Source organism: Lepidochelys kempii, chromosome 14 (assembly GCF_965140265.1).
Source record: "Lepidochelys kempii isolate rLepKem1 chromosome 14, rLepKem1.hap2, whole genome shotgun sequence".
Lineage (NCBI taxonomy): Eukaryota > Metazoa > Chordata > Testudines > Cheloniidae > Lepidochelys > Lepidochelys kempii.
Genome location: NC_133269.1, coordinates 27,756,768 through 27,766,451, shown reverse-complemented (window position 1 = coordinate 27,766,451; position 9,684 = coordinate 27,756,768). Strand labels below are relative to the sequence as shown.

The following is a 9,684-nucleotide window of genomic DNA, read 5'->3' as shown; positions in this document are numbered from 1 at the left end:
GATACCAATCTTTATTTGTCGCCGACACATGGTGGTCGCTGCTGATAGTTATACACTTGCTGACTGCAAATCCTGGTCAGGAATCATCAAAATTTTAATGCAAAGCAGCAAGTTAACAAAGCATGGCAGAGTGCTTTGTAGAAATACACATTACTGGTGTTCATTATCAAAATGTTGTCTCAAAGCCTCCCTGATTCCAACAGCCTCCCATTATGTTCCTCTAGTAGTCCTGGTATCTGGCTGCTTAAAATAAGCCACCAGGTGATCCGCTTCCGTGCTCCACACTGTGGGAAACATTTATCATAGAATCATAGAATATCAGGGTTGGAAGGGATCCCAGAAGGTCATCTAGTCCAACCCCCTGCTCGAAGCAGGACCAATTCCCAGTTAAATCATCCCAGCCAGGGCTTTGTCAAGCCTGACCTTAAAAACCTCTAAGGAAGGAGATCCTACCACCTCCCTAGGTAACGCATTCCAGTGTTTCACCACCCTCTTAGTGAAAAAGTTTTTCCTAATATCCAATCTAAACCTCCCCCACTCCCCCATTTCACCCTTAGCCTCACAGCTATTATAGAGCATGCCCCCAGCTGCTATCACCATGGGAATAGTTTCCTCATTTAGGTCTAGCATTCCATAAAGGCAGCACCAGCATGCTTTTAATCTGCCAAAGGCACATTGTACAGTCATTCTGCACCTGCTCCACCTATTGTTGAAGCACTCCTTGCTGCTGTGCAGATTTCCCATCTAAGGTTTCATGAGCCATTGGAATAAAGGGTACACTGGGTCTCCCAGGATTGCTATTGGCATTTCACCATCCCCCACTGGAATCTTCTGCTCTGGAAAGAAAGTCCCTGCTTGCAGATTTCTGTACAGGCCAGTGTTCCTAAAGATGCATGCATCATGCACCTTCCTTGACCATCCCAGTTTGATGTTGATGAAATGCCCATGGATATCCACATGTATAGTATGTATATATACACAGGTTTGGGCTTCAACCCTCTCATCTCTATTGAGCATCACCAGGGTGGAGGGATCCGGGTGGTTTGTCAGTCATCTGGGTGGTACCCAGAGCCCAAGGTGCTAGGGAGCGATCTCAGTGGGCAACATTTACCATCAATCTATGAAGCAAAATCCCTGGGGCATAACGGCCTGTTTGAAACAGAAAATTCTGTTATTATGAGAGAACATTCAAACTGTTGGATCAGTAATACCTTTCTCAATCAAGAAAAGGAATCAACAATTTACGTAGCAGGTCAATTACCAGTCAAACCCCACACTGAAATTACCACCACCAGAAACAAAACAAAATACAGGAAACAAAGAACTGAAGAATCCGTGGTGCACATTTTACAATCTACATACAAGCAAAGAAAATGGCAGAGTGGTATCTTAACAGGGTCACAGTTCAGGCAGTCTGATTACCTGAATTTTGAATATTCAGTGTACCAGAGTTTTGAGTTTCATGTAAATTTAATCTAACTCTGAATGTCCTGAAACTCTTACTCCCCCACCCAAAAAGCAAACAAACAAAAATCCTCTCCCATAATTTTGAGAATAAATATTCACCCAAATCACAGAACCATAAAACCAGTGCTTAATGTGTGCCAGGGCTTGGCAGGGCTGAGCCCCGGCACCTCTAGGCTTGACGGTTCATAGTCCTCTGGCCTCGCTGCATCAGTTATGAAAGTAAAAAAATTGCTTGAGCCCCAGCAGCTCTTTCATTACAGATTAAGCACTGCATAGAAACAGCTTATTCCTGCACACCTATCTTCCTCTCAATGATTTCTAGAATGTAGTAATTCTGATGCTGTGGTTTGTTTGCTATCTTTTCACTGTATGAAATGTCATGCAAATTGTGTGGTGCTCTTTCTGTTGACATTCCATGGAACTTGGGCTCATCGCTCACTTTGCTTTTGTCTACTCACAAAAGTTGCACTGACTATCTATTCAGTTACTGATAATACCTCTTGTCTGAACACTCTTATTTCAGTTTCAGAGTGGCCTATATATTTAGTTTAAGTCAGTTCTTGATGGACTTATGCTAATGAATATAGGTCACTATTAAGCTGACTTACACAAGTTTCACAAAACCAGAGCACAAGCCACATATGGAGAATGCTGTAGGCATGTCTGAAATGCCCACCCTGCCTCGGCGACCTAAACATTGAAAACACAAGAACAGCAAGTGAAGACTGATTAATTTGCTTCACTTAATGTTTGGATTAATTGTGATAATGATTCATCCAAATATTGTGGGGAACTAGTGAGTTGCAAAAATATTCTAATTAATTTGGCAATTCCTGAATGTCGCTGAACACTGCAGGCCAAAATATTTGCAGACATAACTCCACTGAAGTCAATGTGGTCTTATGAGCAGAGAATTTGCCCCTGAGCTCTATGAACCTCTGAATGCCAATGAATCAAACTAGTCCTGTTCATTCACAGATAAATCAGTGCTAAAGCTGTGTTGCCTAGAGTCATTTTTAAAATCAGTATCTGGACTTTTATGTAGTGTAGATGAGGCCATGCTTCCACTCTTATTGCACACATACAATAGAAAAAAATTAGTTTTGTCCCTGCTTCCAAACTAATGCAAGTCCTGGGAGTTTTATTTCTCAGGTTCCTTTTTCCAAGATAAAATTCCACCAACAAGGGGTGAAGGCGGCCCAGAGGTAGACCCCCTATTCCATGGGTTCATCAAGGCTGTTCCGATGTTGGACTCTCAGGCTGTCAAGCCTTTCCGGTTGTGCAGGAACGGACCAAATGGCGAACGATCGCTATGGCCTACTGTCTGGGTAAGCATTGAAGAAGGTTCCTTTTCCCTGGGGTGAATCCCTGGATGATGGCTTTGAGTGTGATCCTGGTGGTTTTGTTTGTTTCTATTGGCCTTGCTTCTTTGTCTACTTAAAATAAAAGGTAAAAGTCAGTGGCAAATGTAATGTATTTAGCATGAAATTGTCTTCTAATAAATGAAAAAGGTGAAGAATGAAATTCTACCCTGGGCCAAGCCCCCGTCCCCAGCAGCACAGGGAAAGAAATGTTACAAATGTTCCCCTTTGCTTCAGGGGGCAGTGATCTGCATAAGCCCTTTACCAGGCAGAGAGAACGTCTCCCCAGTACTGCCTCAAGCTGACTGGAGCACTTGGGAAAGGGTGTGTGTGAGATCAAACCACTGTCCACTCCTCACTCTTTCAGTCCACTTCCCCCCAACCTGTGCAGTTATTCTCCCCTCAGTCCTGATGGACTTTAGGAATTTCATTTATTGCTAAAAAGAAATTGGGATGACACTAAGCTTGATAAATTTCACCCCAACAATTAGTATGAAAAAAATATACACAGTAGAAAATAGGGGTCTGAATAAACATGGGCTCTCAGCCTTAACCTCAGTTCTGACAATAGTGAGAAACAACAGGTAAGAGATGGAGGAAGGAAAACCTTTTTCTCTTGGTGTTGTGAAAGTGAAATCCATCAAAGACTCATGAATTATATAATCAGTGTTCATCTTTCACAAAACGAAACCTTATGTTTCTAATAATAATTTATATTTATTTTTGTTTCTTTTTTAGGGAAACATGATACAGAAATTGGTAAGTGTTATGCTTTTTCCTCCAACAAATAAAAGTTGGGTACAAATTTGTCTCCTGATAAGGGTGTTTGATTATTTATTTATGTACTTTTTTGAGTGAAGTTTTTTAACCAGAAGAAGATTAAAGCCCTGATACTGCATTAACATCAGTTAGCTATTGACTTCAGTGAGTCTAGGATCAAGCACTGAATGCACAAGTCATATCACTAAAACAATACGGTAACTCTTCACTTAATGTTGTTCTGTTAACATTGTTTCGTTGCTGATCTATTAGGGAACAAGCTCGTTTAAAGTTGCAAAATGCTCCCTTATAAGTCGTTTGGCAGCTGCCTGCTTTGTCCACTGCTTGCAGGATTCTCCAGAAGAGCAGCCCCTCCTTGTGGGGATTAGAACCAAGGGGGGCTCACAGCCCCCCCCCATCAGCTCCCCTAAATTCTCTGTAAGGTATGTGGCTCAGCAGCTGCCCAGCAGCATTTCAGGTGGCCCTCCCCACACTGCCCTGCTGCTCCTGCCCTGCCTTCTGCCTTGGAGCTGCTCTCAGGAGTTTCCTGCTTGATGGGGAAGTGGGGGAGAGGGGTGCTGATATCAGGATGTCCCCCTGCTCCTGCCCCCCCTCGCTCCATACCCCCTCTCCACAAAGCAGAGGAGGGAGACTGGGCTCAGGGACAGAAAGGAGGGAGCTTCCTGGAAGCTGTTGCTTCCTGTCTGAACTGGGGGACCTGCTTAAAAGGGCAACATACCTGAACTGGGCTCAGCATACTTAAAGGGGCAATGCACGTCTCTCTCACTCATGCATGCACCCCCCAGCACTTTGGAAAGTCAGCACCTGTGCAGCTGTGCATGTGCTGTCAGGAGGAGGGAGTGGTGCACTCCAGCTGGATAGCGTGGGCTCATCATCATGTTCAGTTTTTGCAGGGAAGTGTTTGCAGCTACTGCCCTGCATCTATTGTGTTTCCTCCCTTCTGCCTCAGTCCATGCTGCCTTGTAGAGTGTAAGGCTACATTAACAACAGCCTATTAACCCTTGAGGGCTCAGCTGAGTGCTAGTTCATCATTTAGCAGCAAGGCATTCCCTGGGAAATATTCCACCCTCCTATTCCACCACCTCAACCAAGCTTCACAATCATTTATTGCTGTGTACAATATTAAACTGTTCATTTAAAATTGTTTAAAATTTATACTGTATATGTATATAATGTCTTTTGTCTGGTGAAAAAAATTTCCCTGAAACCTAACTCCCCCTATTTACATTAATTCTTATGGGGAAATTGGATTTGCTTATTATCATTTTGCATAAATTCACATTTTTCAGGAACATAATTACAGTGTTAGGTGACGAGTTACTGTAATGCTGATAATTTGAGGTCCAGCAATTCCACTTTTTGCACCACCAGAACTCCCAACAAAGCCAATGAGAATATGTGAGATACGAGGAAGCAGAACTGGGCTCTAATGGCTAGATTTTTAAAGATGCCCCTCTTTCCTTTGATAGCGTATATGGAGTGTGGGTGGGTGTGTGCAGACTCAGATTTCATATCACAATCAGAGCTCTGAGACACTTCTCAAACTAACCCCCCCACTCTCCTCATATCAGACTCAGAGATCTCCCAAGGTGCTCCACCTAATTCATCCACCACTCAACACAGGTGTACCTAACACAGTGAAGGCCGTTGGAGTGTATGCAGAAAATTCATCGTAAGTATTGCCAGCTCCAGTGGAGCAGAGTCAACTCTGCATTAACTCTGTATGTCCTGGTTTTCAGAAGTCTGAGTTTTGATGAACTTAGAGACACCTGGTGGGTAAGGTAATATCTTTTATTGGACCAACTTCTGTTGGTGAAAGAGACACATTTTCAAGCTACACAGAGCTCTTCTTCAGGTCTTTATGGCTCAAAAACTTGTCTTTATTACCAATAGAACTTGGTCCAATAGAGAGATTACCTCATCCACTTTGTCTGTCTAATATCCTGTGACCAACATGGCTACAACAACATTGCAAACGACTTTTGATGCACTTGATGTTCTGGAAGGGTATGAGCTTCTTTGGGAAACCTTAACTCTATGATAACAAAGGTGGGTTTTTTCCCCCCATTCCATTTATTGTAGTTCACAAAAAAGCAGGAAGAGTCTCTTTGAAATCATTAATGGATTCAGGTAACTTGGGCCACCTGGATGCTTGACTCTGCCTGTGCATTTGCTTCCAGCTCAGCAGGACTGTGGAGTTGTTTCTTTAATCTATCTAATCGCCCCTTGTGACAGGATGTGAAATTACTGCAACTTTCCAGTTACCGTTTTACTTTCTCTTTCAAACTCTGCAAATGCTGCGAGAGGAGGAAAGCACATTTATTGGTCTGGAACACAAACACATTTATTTAAACAAGTGTAAGGAAAAGCAATGAGAAAACTCTGTAGCTATTTTATTACCAGAATTAGCTGTAAAATTTGATAAACTGGACTACTGACTCAAAACGCAATTATCTCAACAAAACCAGTGACGTCTGACCACGTCCTGAAGATTGCTCCTTCTGAGAAGTTTTACAATCAGGTAGGTTAATTTTGCTTCAGAATGACTCTTTGTAACCAACTCCTAATATACACTGCTTGTTGCTTGGACAATTTGAAGATTAAATAATCCTCTGATAATTTGTTTCACTCTTTATTAACACTACAATACATGTACATTCAAATTGATTAACATTCAAATGCATTGCTCATTTTCGTAGCAGTGTACCATGAGATTTGTACAGCAGGTTGAATTAATAATTTGTTTATTTTGCTATTTTGTTTTATTGAAGAACCCTGGGCCTCATTCTGTTCTCAGTGATGTCAGGGAAAAGATTTGTAAAAAAATAACTTCCAGTATTTAGAATACAGGAAGAAAGTTACTGCGCCAAATCCAGTGGTTATCAGTCTATTTTTCTGCCTGTTGTCATTTCAGTTTTCTAGAGCTGACTGTGGGGCTGAATCCTTTTGCTTCTGATACTTTCAAGGGAAAAAAGGAAAATTATTTCCAGAATCAATCAAAATAGAAAATTGCATCCTTTTCTCCTGATTAAATCATGGGAATTAAGCATGTGTCTTAAGTTTGATCCTGTGTTTGAGAGTGTTGCTGAATAGGGGATTTCATAACATAATAAAAAAGAGGCAAATTTATATATTGTGTGACAGATAAGCTCCTTTTGTGTGAAAATCCATTGGAGGTGAGATTTCATAAAGAAATCCATAGAAGTAAAGCTAGTTGGGAAAAATGGAATTATTATTGTGAAAATGTATTTTAAAATTATTTCTATTTTATTTGAAATATTTTATGGATTTTTCAATTTTTAATCAAATATTATTAAAACAAAATTTTGTTTTTAGTTTTTCTTTTTCTTCAACTATCATTTCCCCCTCTGTGTTTCTTTTTAGATGTGAAATATTTTTTTCATTTAGCATAATTTCATTGAAATGATCAGAAAAATCATTTTGAATATTTTCCTAAAAATCATGTGAAAAATCATTTTTGTTGAACTTTTTTTGTCCAGCTACAGTATTGTCAGCTCACATAATATTCTTGTGAGTTTGGGGATTTTATTTTGTCTCACAATATTTGGTGATTTTTCTGAAGCCTGGCATCTCTAGTTTTGAGATTGTGCAAATTTCAGATTTCATTTAAAGTAGAATTACATTTTTAGCCCTCGTGGTTCCAGAGAAAAGACTATGGCCTGAGTGCTCCCTGAGGGATCAAAATGTATCAAATGAAAATTAAATTGAAAATTATGACAACATATGTTATGGCCTAAACTCGATCTCTAATCTACTAAAAGCATTTAAATTAGATATACATAAAATAATATTCAAGCAGTACACATGTCCCGGAGAAGTTTTAAAGAAAGGCAAACCACTGAACTGGTGGAAGTCACAGGCTAGGAACCTGGAACCAGAGTTTGTTGAAATGCTAAACCGGCTTTAGAGAGCAGTGTTCTCTTATGCAGGTGAAGAGAGAATATTTTCTTCTTTAGAGTTTATTCAACTAGTTTAGTTCAATGACTAGTTCATTGAAAGTTGAGAAACTGATTGAGAATTGAAAAAGCAGGAAAGCTGGTAACATTACAGCCCTGGAGGCTTTTGTGAAAACAATACCATTAGGATTCTGATCCTGCAGTCAGCCCCCTGTGCTGGTGTGGAGAGTCACGGGGGCTTCATATGGGCATTAGCATCTGCCTGTGATGATGAGCTTGCAGGAGCTGGGGCTATATGTCTAAGGAGTGAAGTGAAATTCACATGCTAAAAACAGGTTTCGGAGTAGCAGCCGTGTTTGTATCCGTAAAAAGAAAAGGAGGACTTGTGGCACCTTAGAGACTAACAAATTTATTAGAGCATAAGCTTTCGTGAGCTACATCCGATGAAATGAGCTATAGCTCACGAAAGCTTATGCTCTAATAAATTTGTTAGTCTCTAAGGTCCCACAAGTCCTCCTTTTCTTTTTACATGCTAAAAACTTACTTAAACTGGAATCAGTGTTTTAAAAGTCTGATGCTCATTGACACTAAGGCTGCTTTGGAAATGACCGTTGTTCCCAGAATGTCATAAGTCCTGAGCTGTCTCCCTGTTTCCATTCCTCATTTATTTTAAGAAATTCAATAATATTTTTAGAATATTTCTTTCAGGAGCAGCCAAGAAACCTAGCTTGGCTCTGAACAAATTACAGCTCCCCCGTCCCCCTATCTCTGTGGGGATTTCATTTCCCCTACTTGACTAATTGTCCTTAATGCTATGTTTATGTCATGGAGGTCACAGAAGTCAAGGAATCCTCTGTGACCTTTTCTGCTTCAGGCCCTGGGGCCAAGGGACTAGAGCTGGCAGCCAGCAGGGCCCTGGCAAGGTTCCAGCGATGCACATGCATGACAGCCTTGCACACGGGGAGGGGCAGGGGGAACCCCCGCAGCTCCCAGCCACCATGGTGGCAGGAGAAACCATGAAGCTGCGGCAGCAAAAGTCACAGACAGGTCACGGCTTCCATGAATTTTAGTTTGTTATACCAATAAAATAAAAACCAGCAGGATCTTATTAAAGAGAAAAAGGCAAAATACCACATTTATTGTGAATACAGAAAGAATCATAGTAAGCAGTTAGTTATAGCTATAACATTCCATTCAGTCTCATATTTATTCACACATTCATTCATACAAACACACACACACAGGTTCTGCAAGGTTGTTATCATAGTTACCAGCCTTAGAGTTGCTCATGCCAAGCCACTGGCCAGGTGGCCTGGACATGAGGAGGGAGCAGGGCCTTGTCAGATGCTCATCTGATGCTCCTGGAAGTTGGTTTGCAGAATCAGACCCCAAAGTTCTCACTTTTTAGAGTCTATTTTTATAGGAATTTCTTCCTATGCCAGTCTATGGGAATTGCTTCATCATGCTGTTGCTGAATCAATCAGCAGATAGCACATTCCTGATGGCTCCAAGATGTTATCTTGTTCTTTGGTTCTCCCATTCTTGAGGCTGTTGGGTGGATTCCAGTCTGCCCTCCGGGGGGTCCTCTGGTTATTTCCACTTGACGCCTTCTTCAGCCGATGGACACTGGATTCTTAGGCTGGCACCTCCCTGATCATTCAGTTATTATCCACACCAAGCATCCATCCACATACATCCTCTATCCCTATTTTAATGACAATTGTTAATACAACAAAAGGGCGGGGAGTCTCTGGGTGCTGTTTCTGTTGTTAGAGTATTGTTTTGAGTCTCTCTCTCTGTGAATTGCTTTGAGAACAGACTCTGTCTTAGAATGTACTAACACAGTTAGCAGCTTGCAAGTTTCACACATAGAGGGAGAGAAACAGTACCAAAAACCAAGAGACCTCTTAATTAGTAATACCCTGGAATTTGAACTATGGGGAATCAAACTCATTTGTGATTTTAATACAGAACTTCTTTAATAAGATCCAACAAGTTTATTACACATCTTAGCCTTAATTATTCTACCTCCTTTTTGTTAAGTCATCTTTGGGGCTGTTACATATAACTGTACTAACCCCACCGTGAATTTACATTGAACGAGAATTAGTACTCTCTCTCCCCTTTTCATGCATTGTAGGCATAGGCACCGACTCCAC

At 41.1% G+C, this 9,684-nt stretch overlaps 1 protein-coding gene across 3 annotated transcripts in view; it reads left to right on the top strand.

Moving 5' to 3' along the window:
* The first annotated feature begins 5,839 nt into the window (after positions 1-5,839).
* The window catches only part of LOC140897587 (butyrophilin subfamily 1 member A1-like), a 59,581-nt gene continuing 55,736 nt past the window's right edge, over positions 5,840-9,684 (top strand). For 2 of the 3 annotated variants that reach the window (XM_073310373.1, XM_073310375.1), the window contains exon 1: positions 5,840-6,129. The gene's annotated coding sequence lies outside the window, so the exon portion shown is untranslated. The remainder of the gene's footprint in view (positions 6,130-9,684) is intronic. The other variant, XM_073310374.1, reaches the window with a different exon arrangement.